Source organism: Triturus cristatus, chromosome 6, assembly GCF_964204655.1.
Source record: "Triturus cristatus chromosome 6, aTriCri1.1, whole genome shotgun sequence".
Taxonomy (NCBI): Eukaryota; Metazoa; Chordata; class Amphibia; order Caudata; family Salamandridae; genus Triturus; species Triturus cristatus.
The window spans coordinates 789,284,308-789,303,218 of record NC_140589.1 but is presented as its reverse complement, the minus strand read 5'-3'; positions in this window follow the sequence as shown (position 1 = coordinate 789,303,218).

Genomic DNA, 18,911 nt, shown 5'->3' with positions numbered 1-18,911 from the left:
AATAAGTTAAGTGTAGTCAATGGGAGGTTATGTAAGAGAGACAAGATCATACCGCCACAATCGTTAAAAGAGAAAATTGTCAGCCTGCCCCTCGAAGGGCATATAGGAAGAAAATTAATGAGAAATAGGAATAGAGCCCACCACTGGTGGCACTGTGATTAAACACAGATTGGAGGCTGTGGTAGTAGCAGAAAAGTGGAAGACCCTTGTAAGAAATAGTTTTTTTGATTGAGGAGGCTGAAGACCGTTCTCAAGCAACAGCCACAGCCCTTGTCAGGGTAAACCATAAAAGTCAATAAATTAACCTGTGCTTAACCCTCTGGTAGCTTGGCACAAAAGTAATCAGGCTTAACTTGGAGAAAATGTGTAAAGTATTTATGCAGCATACAAAGAGTAATAAAGTGAAAACACAACATGAGAGGAATCCCAAGCCAATTTAGAAATATAGAGTACATTTATAAATAAAATGATACCAGAATGACAGAAATCCAATCAGTAGAACTGGGAATATGGAATTTTAATAGGGTTTAAGTAAAAGTAGCACCAAAAAGCAGAAAGCGCTAATTGTGGGTATCTGGTTGTGCTGGTTCGGGACAAAGTAACAAGTTCAGGAAGCACAGGCCGGGCACAAGACCAAGTTTGGCCTGCTGAGGATTGTAATGATGTCCTTGGTGTGAGTACTGCGCAGTGTTGCTTTGCAAGGTTTTGCATAGTCTGGCATTGGTTCTGACGAGGTTGTTTAGCAAGGCCTTGCTGGTCTTCATGTCACTCGGCATCAGTTCCGAAGAAGCTTTCAGCTGTACAGCAAGGCTTTATGGGGTTTGCATCACCTGGCATCGGTTCCGATGAAGCTTTTAGCTGTGTGGCAAAGCTTTGCCGGGCTTCGCATCGCTTTGCACCAGATTTGATATCACCTTCAGTTAAGCCAGGAGGAGTTCTCCATGATGCCAGCCAAGGGTCCAGGGACTAGGGAGGCACCTCTTGTGGATCCAAACCTCACTCTAGCAGAGGCCAGCAGGGCTCAGGCAAGTCCTTTTGCAGGTTCCACACAGCAATCAGCTACTTGCCCTGTGTGGACGCTTTGCAGATTCTGGAGGGAAGCGCTGAGGAGGCTCAATACACGGGACTGCGAGGCCCAGGGTGCACACTGCTAATTCTCCTATAGCACACCTGGCTCCTCTTCCCGGCTCCGCCTCCCCTGCCTACTCCACGCCTCGCGGCCCCCGCTTCGCGGGCGCCGCTCGTAGGCTTCGCTGTTTTTTTTGCTGCCATAAGTGTTGGGACATCACTGTGTGGACGCTTTGCAGATTCTGGAGGGAAGCGCTGAGGAGGCTCAATACACGGGACTGCGAGGCCCAGGGTGCACACTGCTAATTCTCCTATAGCACACCTGGCTCCTCTTCCCGGCTCCGCCTCCCCTGCCTACTCCACGCCTCGCGGCCCCCGCTTCGCGGGCGCCGCTCGTAGGCTTCGCTGTTTTTTTTGCTGCCATAAGTGTTGGGACATCACTGTGTGGACGCTTTGCAGATTCTGGAGGGAAGCGCTGAGGAGGCTCAATACACGGGACTGCGAGGCCCAGGGTGCACACTGCTAATTCTCCTATAGCACACCTGGCTCCTCTTCCCGGCTCCGCCTCCCCTGCCTACTCCACGCCTCGCGGCCCCCACTTCGCGGGTGCCGCTCGTAGGCTTCACTGTTTTTTTTGCTGCCATAAGTGTTGGGACATCACCAGGTTCGCTGCTACTTGCCCTGTGTGGACGCTTTGCAGATTCTGGAGGGAAGCGCTGAGGAGGCTCAATACACGGGACTGCGAGGCCCAGGGTGCACACTGCTAATTCTCCTATAGCACACCTGGCTCATCTTCCCGGCTCCGCCTCCCCTGCCTACTCCACGCCTCGCGGCCCCCGCTTCGCGGGAGCCGCTCGTAGGCTTCGCTGTTTTTTTTGCTGCCATAAGTGTTGGGACATCACCAGGTTCGCTGCTACTTGCCCTGTGTGGACGCTTTGCAGATTCTGGAGGGAAGCGCTGAGGAGGTTCAATACACGGGACTGCGAGGCCCAGGGTGCACACTGCTAATTCTCCTATAGCACACCTGGCTCCTCTTCCCGGCTCCGCCTCCTCTACGATCTCCCAACTATTAGTAGCGCACCAGCCCAGACGCGCTAGCGGTACGCGCGCGGGACGCAGCTCGGGCGAAGACCGGGCAAAGAGCGGGCCGTTTGTAGCCGTTCGTGGCCGGGTGTGGACGGGACGGGCCACCCCTCTGAGACTCTGAGACTCATTGTTCCTAGGTACAATCGTTTGTCTATCAGTTCGTTCATGTGGTATATCAGTTAGGTTATAAACTGTGCTTTGCAAATACTTTGCAATTGAACTGTTTATTCTTTTACGACTGCAGATCACTGGAATAGTTGCACTTCTAGGGCTTATAGTCACTGTGTATATTGTCCCCCTGCCCTCACTCTTCCTTCTTCCGAAGATGACCTCTTTAAGATCTGGTAGAAAGATTGTGCAGGGTAACACGGGGGGTTGTATTTCAGGGACCCTTGACAATTTTATCACCAGAGCTGCTCGGGTCCTTGAACATGAAATTAATTTAACTGAAAAACGATTGTCATTAGAAATATCTGCCAAGAGATCGTCACTTGGCAACTTTATGACAGCCACCTCCCCTGAATGCAGGAATGTCCCTCCGGTTTCTGATATGTTGCACACCAATGCGCCTGGGATGTTGAATATATCTTTACACAGTCCTCCGGATGATTTCCCCGGTACTGTTACTATTCCCGAAGGCAGTGGCCTATCTTTAATTCCCAGTGCTATTCCCCCATTGCCTTCCACCGTGCAGCCTCGGTCAGCCACCCCGACTTTGGTAAATAAGTTCAAGCCTATCAACGGAAAAAGAAAGCGTGCGGGTGTGCCCTCTAGGGGTAAACGTACCAAAGTCTCCAAAAAGTCCCAATTTGCAAATGTTCGTTCTGACCCCTCTTCCCATTAACCTTGTTGTACATCCCCTGTTGCCGGGAGCCCCATGTCCTCTCACTGCTCTGACACTTTGCCTAACACCTTCCCTCAGCCTATTTGCTCTCCTGATTTTTTGGATCAATTGCTTAAGTCTTTCTTCCTTCCCCTTCATGAGAGAGTCAAGAAACTCTCCACCTCCATCGAGAAACTAGAGAGCATGGTGCTTATAAATACGTCTCTTTTGGAGAAAATTACCACACCCCTTGTTGATCCCAAGACTTTAACAAACTCTGCCATTGCTGCTAAAACGGGGCCAGTCCCAAATGGCCTCACTCCCATGGTCGAAGTACCCTCCCTCCCACCCACCCACAATGAACAAGCTGTGGTAGTCACCCACCCACCTACCAGTGCTGTTTCGCCTACCCAATTAGCTAGAAACCACGATGTCAGAAATAGCAATGACAATAATGTTTCTAGACAGCCCTCCTCCAAGGGTGCAGACTCGTTTTTAAAACTTCCCTGTATTAACCTCCCTAGAGAGTCCTTACCTTATACTGTCACACTGGTAGGCGTTCCAAGGCTTCCTCAGGAAAAGTTTGAGTCACATACTGAGTTGAAGAACAAAGTGATTCATTGGTTAAATAATAATAGGCCATTGCCATCAAGAACTAGCGCTGAAATCTTGACTGTACGTAGGGTGAGTTGGTTGGGTACCAGGGTTAAGAATGTGGAGGGTGATTGTGTAATTATTAATTTTCGAAATCCAATGGTGGTGAGCCATATTTGTTCCCTGCCTAACATCTTGAGTGCCACTGGTATATCTACTGTGAACTTGTCCTACTTCTACCCTCGTGACCCCTATGATACACCGGGTACATTGTTCACCGGTTGGGAAAGGGTTACTAGGGGTGCCCGTTGCCCGCCCAGATTGGACTCTCACCTCCCATTGCTCAATCATTTTGCACCCTTGAATTCTCTGGAGGGGGTTGATTGACTGCCAACTCCTCCAACCTCTTCGGGCTACGCGAACACGACCTCTGCGGGCCCTGATTGTTCCATCAGTGTGGGGCCGGGCAGTTGGGGTGGGCGTGGGGGGGCCCATCGGGGTTTGGGTGTCACTCATTCCACCTTTGCTTGTGTCTTTTCTAACGTGTCCCATAGAAACATTGATCTCCTGTCTCCAGCCTTGGATTGCCGGGATATTTCCCAGGCTACTAACTCTGTTAACCACAATCCCCCCTCCCAGTGTCGGCGACCCGTACTACTATGCTGCTTTCAGATAATCCGCTATATTTACTAACTGCCTCCAGTTTATCTGAACACGTGTGCAGGGGTGATGGTATTACTGAAATCCTCCCCGCTGCCCTGGGTCCATCATTAGTCAAGTTGGCAGGCCTAACCAACCCCCCAAATCTTAAAATGGTTTCCTGGAATATCGCTGGTTTACGGAGTAAAATAATAATGGAGGAATGGTCTTCATGGGTAACCACCCACGATATTCTCGTTTTCCAGGAAACGTGGGCTGTGGATCCCATATATCTCCCTGGTTATGTTAACTTCTATAAAGCGGCTATTGGTGGGTCAAGGGGCCGCCCCTCAGGTGGTCTCTGCATCTGGGTAAGACAAAGTTTAATCTACAGAATTACTGAGTTATCAATTGATAACCCTGATATTTTGATTATTCTGTTACAACACAAAAACGAACCCGACACCCTGATTATTAATGTATACAACAGGGGCCTTCCAGGTGGTAAAGGTACTAATACCTTTCTCCAACTGGATGGTTTTTTGGAAACTGTCAACCCTTGCAATAATGTGGTAATAGTGGGCGATTTAAATTGCTGCTTTGAGCCGCTGCTCTTTGCTTGGGACTCACTTACAACGGAAGTGGACACAATCCTGAATATCCCCCTACTCGACCTTCCACCCATCAAGAAGTGGACCGAATCTGCCATCCAGTGGATGTCCCTGTGTATGGAGCGCGGATTCAGGGCAGCAAATGGTCGGACTCCCTCGGATAAGACTGGTAAGGTCACTTTTTCCGATGGTTGACGTAGTAGCAGAATCGACTATGCCTTGATTAAAGTTGAGTTTTGGAACCTATTAAGCGACATGGCGATCTTGGATCGCCCAGAGAGCGACCACAATCCCCTTGCCCTGAACTTTCTACTGTGTTCAGCCCCCATAAACATACCTACAGAGATTGTTACTGCTACTGCCCTTTTAACCAACAATCAACGGAGAGTGCGTTGGGACAAGGTTGCCCTAGACAGCGTAGTACTCTCCGTGATCAGTTCTAAAGTTTCTCGAGCGGTGGCCGACCTCCAATCTCTTCTGAGCCACGAGGAAGTCGTAGCCGAGTCCACCTCTATTCACGAGAAATTATTTTCAGACCTTAAGTCCCTTTTCTCCAAGCCTTGTAAGGCCAGAAAATCTATTAGTCACAAGTCTAATTCTTGGTATAACAAGGCTTGTCGTGAGTCTTATAGCAAACTGAAATCTGCCATCAAATCCAAAAATCAGGCAAATATTCGTCTTGCTAGGAAGCATTATAGTTCGGCCAAAGCTCTGGCCAAAAAAGATTGGGACAACGATCATTGGAATGTGTTGTAGATTACTTGCTAGCTTTTCTCTACTGCTCAGCTCTGTTGGGGTTGGAATGTTGTATGACATCATGGAATGCCTGGGTGTCTCTCCAGAGGAGTTTGGCAGTTGGTGTACTCAGGCTGAGCTGAATGGAGCTTGCTCCTGGTGGGGCTGATCTTGTACTATCTAACTTCCTCCTGTTATCCTGACCACCTATGATGGAACTAAGCTACCATTAAAGAAGTATCTTACATGAACTGATGGACTCCCGTACTTCTTTATAACAGAATGATCTTTTGGCTGCCAGTAAACAGAGGAATTTGACTCTGTTCTGGCAAATTGTAAAATGGGGAAATTCTCCGTGCTTACAGACCCCCTCCAACCATGTACTCCCTGACGTCTGGGTGTCTCATTTCGAACGCCAGTTCTCAGATCCGAATCTGAAAGAAGTGACCGCTTCTACAATTTTCCAGGTAACGCTCCCTCCCTCGAATTTTTAATTTGACTGTAAAGAGGTTGAGCTGGCTTTATCCAGGGTTCCCAGCGGAAAGGCTCCAGGTATTGACTGTGTCCCAGCGGACCTTTTTAAATCTGACCTTGGAAATTGGGTGCCTTACATCGCACTCATGGCAACCGCTATAGCTAAGGGGGCCGCCATTCCTGAATCCTGGATGGGCGCTGAAATCTTGCCCATCTTTAAGAAGGGTGATCGCTCCTGCCCAGGGAACTACCGCCCGATTAGCTTAATTGACTCGGTCCAAAAAATCACAGCTAGGATGATCCTGGCTAGAATCCTGACTAGGATAGAGCAGGAGAACACCATCTCGCCCCTGCAGGCCGGGTTCAGACCCTGCACTAGTACCATCGACCAGGCGTTCAAATTCCAACTGATCGTCTGGAAAACGGTTTACCTTTGCGGCGGTACTTTGTACGCCGCTTTTGTTGACCTTCGGTCAGCTTTTGACTTAGTCAATAGGACTAAACTCTGGGCGGTTTTAGCAGAGTTAGGGTTGCCTGCTGACCTCCTACATTTAGTTATCAGGTTGCATGACAACAACTTCGCCCAAGTACGTTGGGGGAATCAAGGACAGGTCACCGATAGGTTTAAAGTTAACAGGGGAGTCAGGCAAGGATGCGTCCTGGCGCCGACACTGTTTCTGTTATTTATTAACAGTGTTGTTAAGTACTTTTTATCTACGCCTACGGACGCCCCTATGCTGGGAGGAACAAAAATTCCACTCCTCATGTTTGCCGATGACACCCTTCTTCTATCGCAGACTTTGTCCGGCTTACAGGTAGCCTTGAATGTTTTCACTAACTTCTGCTCTGACTTTGATCTGTCAGTCAATGTTTCGAAAACTAAATATATGGTTTTTAATAAAGGGAAATGCGCAACTGGTAATGTGACCATGAATAAGGACACCCTTGAACGTGCCCAAGTCATGACTTATTTAGGGGTTGTTTTCGAAAACAAACTGAATTGGAAGCCACAAATAGATGTTTTATCCCTTAAATTTGCCCAACTTTCGGGGTGTTTGGTAAAAGAACAAAAACAATCCCAGATGTAAACAATAGGTCCCGCCATCAAAATTTACAATGCCAGGATCAATTCAGCCATCCTTTATGGCGCCGAACTTTGGGGTTTTTCTGATCTTTCCCCCTTGGTCAAGGCCCAATATAAATTTTTTAGGCTTCTTACGGGTCTCCCTTGCTCTACCCCAGTGAAACCGTTATTGCTTGACCTCGGCTGTCATTCTTTTGAAGACATTGCCAGGTTTAAACCATTGGCTTTTTGGAGGAGACTATGGACGATCCCGGAACTAGGGCCATACGCAAAGGCTTTCCTGGACGTCCGTGCCATTTTGGGCGCCGGCAATATCCATTGGTTTAAACAAGTTAGCTCACTATTGGATTCCATGGGCCTGAGTACCCTTTGGACCGATCCAGTTTCCAATACCTTCCTCCCCAAAAAAGTTTTAAAAAGCCTTTATTGGTGAATGGTCAATCAAAAACAACTAACCTTAGCCCCAGTGGAGTCTCTGTCTGGTAGGTTTCTCGTGGAGAAAAATGTCCCTCTTTTAGAAGCCTACTGGGACACCATTACTAGACCCATCGATAGGAAGCTCTATCATCAAATGAGGGTTGGCAGCCTACCTACTAAATCATTTACAAAAAAATGGAAGGGTGTTACCTCCGATTCCTGTCGTTGGTGTATAGATTGTCCGGAAACAGTGGGTCATATATTTTTCGTTTGTCCGGCATATGCCGCCCCCCGGACCAAATGGCTTAAACCCCTATGTCGCACTCTGGGTACCAGACAAGGGCTTGAGGCACTAAATATCTTAAGATTTGACACCAGTGAATGTATTGTAGTGGCAGTGGCCAAATTTTTAGGTTGGGCCTGGATTATTAGAAATAGGAGGTAATAGTTTTTAGTATTGTGTTCATCTTATGTTTTTAACCGATCTGTGTTTTTAGACATTTTTTCTTATTTTTAATCTTGTATGAAATGTGCATTTTGTAACTGTCTTTATATGATGAAAATGATCGATAATAAAGACTAATGAAATGATTGCAATCAGCTGGGCCATTGCAGGGAGGCCTCTGAGCATGTTGTGTCTCTAAAGCTCAGACCATGAGGTCAGCCGGCTGATCCTTGGAGTCACTCAGATAGCCTACTATCAAGAAGAGGGTCATCTCTCCTTCAAGCAGCATGGCAGGCTTCAAGCAGCAGGGCAGTCCTCTGAAAAACAAGGCAGTCCTCAAGCATCAGGACAGTCCTCTAAGAAGCGAGGCAAGCCTCAAGCAGTAGGGCAGTCCTCTGAAAAACAAGATAGTCCTCAAGCAGCAGAGCAGTCCTCAGAGAAACAAGGAAAACCACTGGTAGCAGCAGGTCACTTTTCTGAGAAACTAGGCAGGCCTCAAGCAACAGGGCAGACCTCTGGGGCACAAGATAGGGCTCTAACATCAGGGAAGCACTCTGCAGTACAAGGCAGTCCTCTTGAATGCTGCCAGAGGTCCAGGAGTGTACTGCAGTGGTGGTTCAGGAGGTCCAGTATTCATACCTGGCATCAACCTTTGAAGTGTGGGTTACATCCTGACTACCCAACACATTTGGTTCTGAAAGTTCCTTCACATGCCAAGACTCCAAGAGGTCTAAGGGTGACAAAAGACTGATGTCAAGTCCCTTTGTGTGTGTGCTGGAAGGCAGCCCTTTGAAATGTAAGTTTGGCAGGGAACAACTCCGGCCCAACCATCCGGGCAGGATGGGTCATCCTCACAACACCTTGTCCCCTATGTCTCATTGTCTGGGAGAATACACAAAGGCCATCTGCCAAGCCACTCAGTCCTGATACAGGGCAAGGCTGCTCGCACCAAATGATTAGGACAACAAAATTCAAACTTTCTAAAAGTGCCAGTTTCTGAATCGTGACTTAAACTCCAACTTTACTATAAGGAGGGTTTTAAATTACAATTCGTTTGAGTCAAAACTTGATATCCCTATGTTATGGTATGTTATAAGTACTTGATATAGCACAATGAATCACCCCCATGGGGGTATCTGATTACTGCGACACAATCTAGGTAAGGTGAAAAGAAGGGAAACAGGAGGTTAAAATAACCATGTTGGAAGAATCTTTTCGAAGTGGGCGATTTCAGAACAGTTGTGAATGTGCTGAGAAGTATGTTCCAGTAATGACGGCCAAGGTAGGAACAAGAGTGGCTGCCGTGTTTCACTGTGCGAATGCGGAGGGGGCAGAGCAAGTGCTTGTCTTTTGATCTCAAATGTCATGTAGGATGATAATAGTGAAGTTTGTTTTGGAGATAAACAGGGCCTTTTTTCTGAGGGATTTGTGTACCAGGCATAATAGCTTAAAGATGTTGTGTGTCCTGATTGGAGCTAGTTAAGGGATCCGAGGGTAGGCTCTAAGGGAGTGCGGGGAGGAGGTTTACAAACCAGGCATGCTGCTGTAGTCTGGACTACCTGAAGTTTTGCTAGGAGAGTTTCATTTGCTCCAATCAAAAGGGAATTTCCGTAATCCAGGCAGCTGACTACCAAGGCCTGTGCGAGAGTTTTTCTAGTATGGAGAGCTAGCCATTGTATTGCCTTTCTAAGCATTTTTATGCTTCTGGAACAGGCCCCGCATTTGGGCCCAACCTCCTCTTTCATTGTGAGGTTATCATCTATCAAGATGCCTAGGTGTTTTTTACAACATTTTTGAGTTGTGGGGCAGCAACCAGTTCAGGTGGCGATCATCGGTCCAGTAGGAGAAGGCATTGCCGAATAGAAAGATCTCGGTTTTTTAGCTGTTCAGTTGCAGGCAGTTTTGAGGGATCCAGTAGGCAATTTTACTCATGCAGACTCCGAATTACATTTTTATAGGTTCGGGGTGAGGACCCGCATATCTGCTCCCAAGCAAAAGTTAGCACTTATGAAATGTAATAAGTTTGCCCAATGTTATCCAATGGGAGAGATAGGCCTTGCAATAGTGAAAAACAAATTTAGGAATTGTTCACTACCAGCACATGTAAAACTAAAAAGCACATGTCCTACTTTTTAAATACAATGCACTCTGCCCTCTGAGCTTTTCGGACCTACCTTAGGGGTGACATATGAATTAAAAAGGAAAGTTTATGCCTGGCAGAAGGTTAATTTTGACAAGCACTTTTGGATGCATAGTGCCAACGCAGGCACCATTGCACCATGGCGCAAAGGTGCCTGTGTTGTAAGCAGGAGTGTTTTTGTGCAGGAAGGGACACCTTCCTTCACTAAAACATTCTTGAGAGACATTTTCCTCTTTCTGTGTGTGAAAAGGCAGCACATGTGGAAAGAGGAAAAACAAACAGAAATATTTCTCCTCATTAAGCCTATCCTTGGGAGGCGTATCATTTTGACGCATTCCCAGGTCTATCACTAATGGTAAATCTGGGAATGCACCACAATCTATGTTTGGATGCATGGGAACACCCACGCTCCACCGATGCAACGCCTCACTGCCGCAGAGTAAAGCAAAGCAGCAATTTGCGCTGCCTTGCGTTAACTCTAGATTTATCAAGTCATGTGCAGATTAATAGATCTCACTTAGGTTTTGCGTCCCCCTTGCATGGCGCAAGGGCGCCGCAAAACCTTGATAAATATGGCCTACATTTTTTCAGACCAGAAGCTCTTAACTCTAAATTTATATGGCATGCCTTTGCATTCATCCAAAGCAATGTTGACGTCAGTGAGAGTGTGCTCCAAACCGCAGGAGTTTGACTTTGTTGTCGGGCAATTCCAACGCACACAATAAAAAAGCAGACTGTCTATATGGACTTCTGGGGGGAAGATCGAGAGTTATTAGTGTGAGAAAAGTGATGGTAGATTATATGTTTGTGAATGCTTGATACCTAGGGCAGTCGGTGGTAATGGGGACTATTTCTGAACAAAAATGGACACTGGATGTGGATGAAGAAGTGGAAGTGTGTAAGATGATTGAGTATCATAAGAATGGATGGCCCAGATATAAAGGTCTGACACAGAATTTGCAGCCTTTCAAGATGTTTAAGTTAGAGTACTTGACTGAGGGTGGTTTATTATTTCAAGGACATTTCTTAATACCCAGAATTGTTTTCAGAGGCATATTGTTTGATACTGTGCAAGAGGGCCATTTGGATATTCCCCTTAATAAAAAGAGGGTGTGTAACTAATATTGGTTTAAGGGGCCTCAGTGGGGATGTGAGCTGTTTGTGAGACCTGTGACAAATCCCTAAAACATGTACAATCCATTCCAAAAATTGATTTGCTCCTGAAATGGCTTGGAAGAAAACTGGAATGTATCTGGTCCATCATGTTCTTTAGGCAGTGTATACATTTACAATGGTGTTTATAGATCACAGATCAAAGTGGACTGAATTGAGATTTGTCAGGAACCTGCACACTAGAATGATTATAGATTGTTCTCACTGATGTTTTCAGCAGGAAAGGTAGTCCTGCTGAACTCCTTTCTGATAATAAAGTACAAAATACATCCATGGGGCCGTATTATGTTAAAAGCGCATTTTCATGGTTTGCTCCGGGCGCAAACAGTGAAAATGCGCTATATTACCATGAATGCGATGCCATCAGGGCAGGCGCAAACTTGTGCTGCTCTGGGAGCAGCACATTCAGGTGAAAACCGGAGCAGCTGCTTTACAGCTGCTCTGTGTGTTCACTGTGCAGGCAGCACCCGCCTGCACTTTTCAAGGGGATTAGAGATCCCCTTGCAGGCAGGTGCAGTCAGTGACAGCACCCACCTGTAAGGGGATGTCTGGGGGTCCATGGAACTCCTTTTCCCCTGTTAGAGAGCTGCCATCAGGAGGCACACTCCCTATGCACCACCTTTAAGGTGGCGCACTGTGAGTGAGCCTCCTGAGGGCTTCTTTGCCTCTGCGCCCGTGTCTGAAACATGGCGCAGGCGCAGAGGCAAAGGGTTTCCCCCACTTGCAAGGGGTATGCCCCCATGCAAATGAGGGAACGCCCCCTGCAGATGGTGCTGGCGCTTTATGTGCACCAGCACTTGAGGTAATAGAGAAGAGGAGGCACAAGCGTCTGCGGCCCCTTCAGTCATACCAAAGTGCCCCGGGGAAGCGCAAAGCGGGCGCAAACACCTGTTGCGCCGCCTGGGCACTTTATGTAATACAGCCCCTGATGTTTTATTTTTAGAAAAGAGTGGGAGTGGGATGGGCCACAGAATGTGTAGTCTATATCACAGTTAAGGCAAGAGCATTTCCAAGATGGCCAATATCCTGAGTATGAGTGTGTAAGATGGGGTGTGAGTAGTAGAAGTATGTTGTTAGATGCCATCAGATCCATGCTGTGTTCAATTCTTAAATCATCACCTAACACACCAGGAGTGGTACCTTTCAACACATTATAAAGAAAAGAAGCTGATAATGTGTGGAGTCCTCCATGGTTGACCTGTGTGAAATCTGAGGCTCTTGGACTAAGGAATGAGGAATGGGTAGATGATATACCGGGTTTCCCAGAAGAAGAGCAAGCTGAGGTATGATTCTGTGAGTAGTGCCGAGGCATGTTTTATGAAGGTGGGTGATGTTGTGCAGGTCATATTATTGGTCAGTTTGAAGAAGGCCTTTTTATAGTATGGTAAAGAGATGGTGGTTGATTAAATGACAAAACATTCTGGGGAGTTGTCAAATGGGCAGTGAAAGAATCTGGAGAACATTATTGGAAAAATGGAAGGTGAAGGAGGAAATGCTGGAAGTCGTTCTCTATTTGAGTGCGGGTTGTGAGCATGAACAGCAGCAACATGTACAGAACAGAGAGGCTCGCTCAATTATTATGCGCTCCTCCTTAACAGACTATGGCTTGTTTCATTAACTCTGCTTGTTTATCTAGTCCTTCATGTATTTTATAGCATTTGTTTTCTTCTGTCTCATCATGTTTGTCTTATGTGTCTGTGCCTGTTCTGCTGGGAAGGACAGAAATGTTATCTCTACTTTTGATTGGTGTTAGAATGCTATGTTTACGTTCTTTGGGGCAGCTTTACAACTTCTGGCGCATCTCTGCAAATCAGCAGGGATGCGCCAGAACAGATGCGTCACGTAATCCCCCCCTTGCGCCACCACAGATGCGTCGCATTTACAATGCGGCACACCATGGTGCAAGGAGGGGAAGATGCGTGACGCATCTTGTGGCGTACAGGCGGCGCATTGCTGGAGTCGCGTCGCAAATGCGACGCAACTCCTGCAATGCACAGGGGCCACCCATACTTAACGTGGTGCGTCACTCCTTACGCCTGCTTCAAGCAGGCGTAAGGATTTGACACAGCAGCGTCGTAAAACTGACTCAGTGAATTCTTGTAGATTTCACTGAGTCAGTTTTATTGGGCTTTCCTGTGAGGGAACGCCCACCCTGCGACAGAACGCCCACATGAAACCTGACGCAGGTTTCATGTGGCGCAGGGCTTTACATTGTGACGCATCTGCCTAGATGCGTCACGTTGTAAATAAGTCGCAACGTGACGCATGGTTTACGTCGCCGCTGCGTCACAAACGTGACGCAACGGCGGCGTAAAAGTGTCACAAGGGGCTTGTAAATCGGCCTCTATATATTTCGGAATGTGTTACCTTTAAAACTGGTTCAACAATTTGTCAGTTTCTGAAAGATCGTCCTGTGCTGCCTTTCCGTGTGTTGTCCAGAATAAAGGGCTTTATTTAGAACTTGGCAGTGAGGGAACTCCGTTGCAATGACGACTGAGTTCCCTCCCCACCAAGACTATGGTAAGCCCGGCTGATTTAAATACGGTCGGACCATGGTTTGACGATGGCGGAGATTAATTCCTCTTCACTGTGGTCAAGCTTCTCCAATAACCCGACGCAGTAAGGGCTGTCCGATAATAGGCGATATGCCCGCTCACCTAATTTGGATGGGCAGACATATTGCTGTTTTCAATGCCCATCGCTGCCATGAAAAGCCTGCCATTAAGGGGCACTGAAGAGTGCTCAATGCCCTCTCGCCGTGGGAGAAAACTCCCATGGTGAGGGGGGCATTGTTTCTTTTATTGTCAAAAAACAATATCCTACTTTGGGATTTTTCTGTTTGAAAATAAAAATAACTTTACCAGATGGCTCTGTCATGTTGGACGGAGCCATCCATCAAAGTTACAATGCAATGGCAGGAACCAACTTGACGGCAGTTTCTGACAATGCTTGAAATGTCTAGCGGGCCAAGAGACATTTTGAAATTTGCTAGTAGGTTCCTACGCCAGGGTGATAGAATAATTTACTGCGTTGCCCTTGCAGAAGACTGGCCAACCACCCAAACTTAAATCGCTCACAGTGTCTTTTCTTACTTTGAAACCAGTTTTCCTCGTCTTAATTAGAGGTATGAGAAATCTTCAATTACCATAATTACAAACTGTTATCTCCTAGCAGAGGTTATTAGACACTAAGGGGCATATCAACAAAGGCTTTATCTCTGCTTGTTTGGCTTTAAAAGACAAAAAAGCAGAGATAAAACTAGCGCCCTATCAGCAACAGGGTGCTAACACACAAATTCGTATGTTAGCACCCTTTTACTCTACGCTTCCCCTTGCATCTCTAATGAGATGCAAAGGGGGAGTTCCTGAGTAAAATAATAGGAGAAATGTCGCTAAGCGACATTTCTCCTATTATGAATGATATCGCTAACACTGTTAGCGATAAAAAAAGCAGCGCGAACCGCAGTTAACGCTACTTTTTTACGTCTGGTATTTTTCTGACTTAGCCATGATATCCTATGTAAGGTGGATATCATGGCTAAGTATGTCTATCCCTATCAGCAAGCTATCGCCAAACCTTGTGGGATTATCGCTGTATTTCCAGCGATAATCTCACTATTGGCAGCTTGCGCTCTGAATCATATTGCTTTGGAGATAAGCGTTGCTGATAGCATGCTATCTCCGCGACAAAATTCAGAGTTGGCTGGCGATAATTATCCTCGCGCTAAGAGCGCTGAGCAATAATTATCGCCGACCCTTGCTGATATGCCCCTAAATCTTATGGAATACACAACATTCAAAACTTGCTAGAAATTCTGTTGCCAATAAAACCAACATATTAGTCCAGATCAGAATTTATGAGAAAGGATGTCAGGAAGTTTGGTCACACCTTACCAATATGAAAAGGTGACCAGTTCCACCTTACCCCAAGGAGAGGTTAGGGTTAGCCACATAATATTTTTACATATACCTTGTCCGTACATTCGTAATGTATTTTATTTTGGCCTTTTTAGTAAACAAAGTTAAAAATCCCACTGTTAGAACATAATCTCTATAAAGATATCTGAACGTATTTCCATTGTATCAGATATAAGTCTCCAAAGAAACTGGTATAAGGCCTTACTATGCAATAAAGACTCTAGCTCAATTGTGGCCATCCAGTCATTTTGGTAAAGCCATTGGGAAACCTCACAAAGGCAAACTTTCTTTTAATTCTACCATATTTTGGGGGTATTCAGGAACTACGAGGTTAATTATACTTATAGTAATTTTACGACTGCGTAGACTCAGCACTTGTGGCGGAAACTACGCACATAAAAAGGTGGACCTGTCCTATCTTTTTATATGCAGATTTCTCCACCCAGACAGCGAGTCACATGAAGCAATGCATTGCATAGAGAGCATCAGATATCAGACTCTGGTATATGCTCTCAAATGATTTGAAGCCATGCCTATTTAGAAAATAGTACTTCCTGCATAAAAGCTGTTCTGTCATTGGCAGGGCAATAAGTACAAATCTCCCTGACAATTCCCCTGGATACTGGACACCACTTTAGCAAAGAAGGCTGGACGTGAGAAAGGGAGAAGGGGACAAGACAAGGAGAGAAATAAATGAGTGGCGGCCCGCTTCCCCACAAGTAGCATTCTCTATTTGTAGGAAAGTCATTGAAATCCATCTGCCTCCCTGTCGTCCTATGACTAGACAACAGGAGACAAAGAAAAAATCCTCCATTTGCCCCCACCAAGCTTTAAGCACCACTACGCTGTACAGCCCTCATGTTGATCTGTAATCCCTGGCACTCCTCAATTTAAAGTGGAGCTTTGGCACCAGTGCATAGAGCAGAGCAACTGTGAGCACGAAGGGCCTCATTTACAAGCCCATTGCTCCTCCAGTGCATCATTTCTTTTGACGTACTGACAGCCAATGGGCTTGTCCATATTAACAAGGCCATGTAAAGTCATCCTGTGTGACTTTTCATGGCCATATAAATATTAACAACTTTCACGCATTACTCTGCATGAAAGGGGTGTTCCATGGTTGTTGCCACGCAACATCCATAGAATCTGACACGTTCCTAGATTTAAAATGTTTTGTAAAACTGGGAATGCATCAGAATCCTAGGCCTCCCCTGAGGCCGCCTTTCATAGTCTTGGAAGGCTTGATACATCTAGAGTAACACAAAGCAACATATTGCAAATCGCTGCATTGGTTACTGTGCCCCAGGGAGGCATTTATGGTTGGTCATCAGTGGTAGACCTGGGAATGCGTCAAAATGTTACACCTCTCCAGGGAAGGTGTAATGATGAGAAATACTTGTATTTCTCCTAATGTCTTCCTCTTTCTATGTGTGCTGCATTCTGCAGCATGCATAGAAAGAGAAAAATGCCATCAATTATTGTTTTTGTGCAGGAAGATGTTCTTCCTTCCCAAAAACAATCACCCCACAATGCAGGCACCCATGGAACAGGGCACAAGGGTGTCTGATTTGGCTCATGGCTGTCATTTGTGTGCCGACGCAGGAGAGAAGGACAGGAATGCACCGTATTTTGAAGAAACAGCGCATTTCTGCCCTTTTATTTAGACACAGTGCAGCAGAAAGGCTTGCTGCGCTGCCATGCATCAAGATATAGTAGTGGACTAAAGCAGAGTGGAGTGGGGTGGAGTGGAGTAAAGCAGAGTGGAGTGGGGTAAAGCGAAGAGGACTGGAGTGGAGTAAAGTGGAGAGGAATAAAGCAGAGTGGATTGGAGTAAAGCAGAGTGGCGGTGAGTGGAGTAAAGCAGAGTGGCATTGATTGGAGTGGAGTAAAGTAGAGAGGTGTGGAGTAAAGTAGAGTGGCATGGAGTAAATCAGAGTTGAGAGGAATAAAGCTGAGTGGAGTACTGCAGCGTGGAGTAAAGCAGAGTGGCGTTGAGTGGAGTGGTGTGGAGTAAAGCGGAGCAGTGTAGAGGTGGGTGGAGTAAACCAGAGTGGAATAAAGCAGAGTGGCATTGAGTGGAGTGGCGTGGAATAAAGCAGAGGGGCATGGATTAAAGCAGAGTGGAGGCATTGTGCAAGGCTGCCTGCGTCGAAAGCAGGATTGTTTTTGTGCAGGAGGGACACCCTTCTTCCTGCACAAAAACAGTCCCGTAAGGCATTTTCCTCTTTCGATGTGTGCTGCAGAACACATAGAAAGAGGAAGTGACAAGGGGAAATGAACATATTTCTCCTCGTTATACCTTCCCTGGGGAGGCGTAGCATTTTGACGCATCCCCAGGTCTAGTACTGATGGTAAATCTGGGACTGCACCAAAATCCTTCTGTGTATGCGTGGAAACACCCACACTCCACCCATAGAACGCCTCCCTGGGGCAGAGTAACAAAATGCAGCAATTTGAGATACGTTGCGTTGTGTTACTCTAGATTTATCAAGCCATGCCAGCCCACGCAAGGTGGCCTTGCGTGGCTTGATAAATCAACCTTAAGAGTTGTGTCGCTCTTGCGCCCCGTTGCGTGGGGCAAGGGCGACTCAACTCTTTCATAAACATGCCTCATAGTTGCAAAAGGGTGCTCCAAAATGCGCCATCAGCTACATACATTCTTACTACTCTCCTGTTAAATGGGCGTGACTCATATCCTGTCACAATCAATCATTCAACCTTCGCTGGAATTATTGCCATCTTTTTATTGGCAACGAGCTCAACCTTTGATGGAATTATTGCCATCTTGTCACTGTCTGTTCGGGATTTTTTTTCATTTGGTTGGAGAAAAATTATAGACGCTTTTGCCGTCCCGAAATTAGTCGTTACTATTAATTCGAACAGTTACACATTGGTCAAGGTTTTATCTTCACATATATTGTGTTATAGCGCCCTCTAGTGTGCATATGTGATCATTGACTTCGAACGAGTTTAACACCAATCGTGTAGTGTGTGCCATTGCCAATTTTGAATTTGCACAATTACACGGACGGCCATAAACTAAAACATTAACATTTCTGATACTTTTTCCTTAGTGAAAAAAATTGAAAGGCTGTTTATTTCATTTGCACCATTAAAGTCCACCAAAAATGGAAAAATTTTAAATTGATGAAAGATAAATTTGAGTACTGTAAAATGTACTACATAATACTGAAATAATGCTTTCTGGTTTTCGAAGTGTATCTTCTTGGATATTACTTCTCAACTCCAGCCTATATGAACACCTGTCGAATATGCTTACACTCACTTTTCTAACTTAAATGCATAGGATACAAAATGTGCTTACTATGGGGCTTATTTACAAGCCCCTTGCACCGCTGGTGCGTCACTTTTAATATGGGAAAAAGTAACGTACTGGCGGTGCAATGTATGTAAGCTCCTATATTTATTGCAAAAATCTATTCAATAATAAAGACTGCTTAGTACAACAGTTTTAAAAAAAGGGGGCATATTTTCAAGGGCATTGCGCTACTGGAACGTAACTTTTAACGAAGTTCCTGTGACGCAAAGCCCTGCTGCATATATTTTGTGCCTTAACGCCGCTTTGTAAATATGGTACGCAACACCCATGGCTTTTTGACTCTGCCCCAGATTCACAAGGATTTGTAAATCCGAGGCAGAGGCAAAAACTATCGCCATGCAAGAGCAGGCATTAGAAAGGCGAAA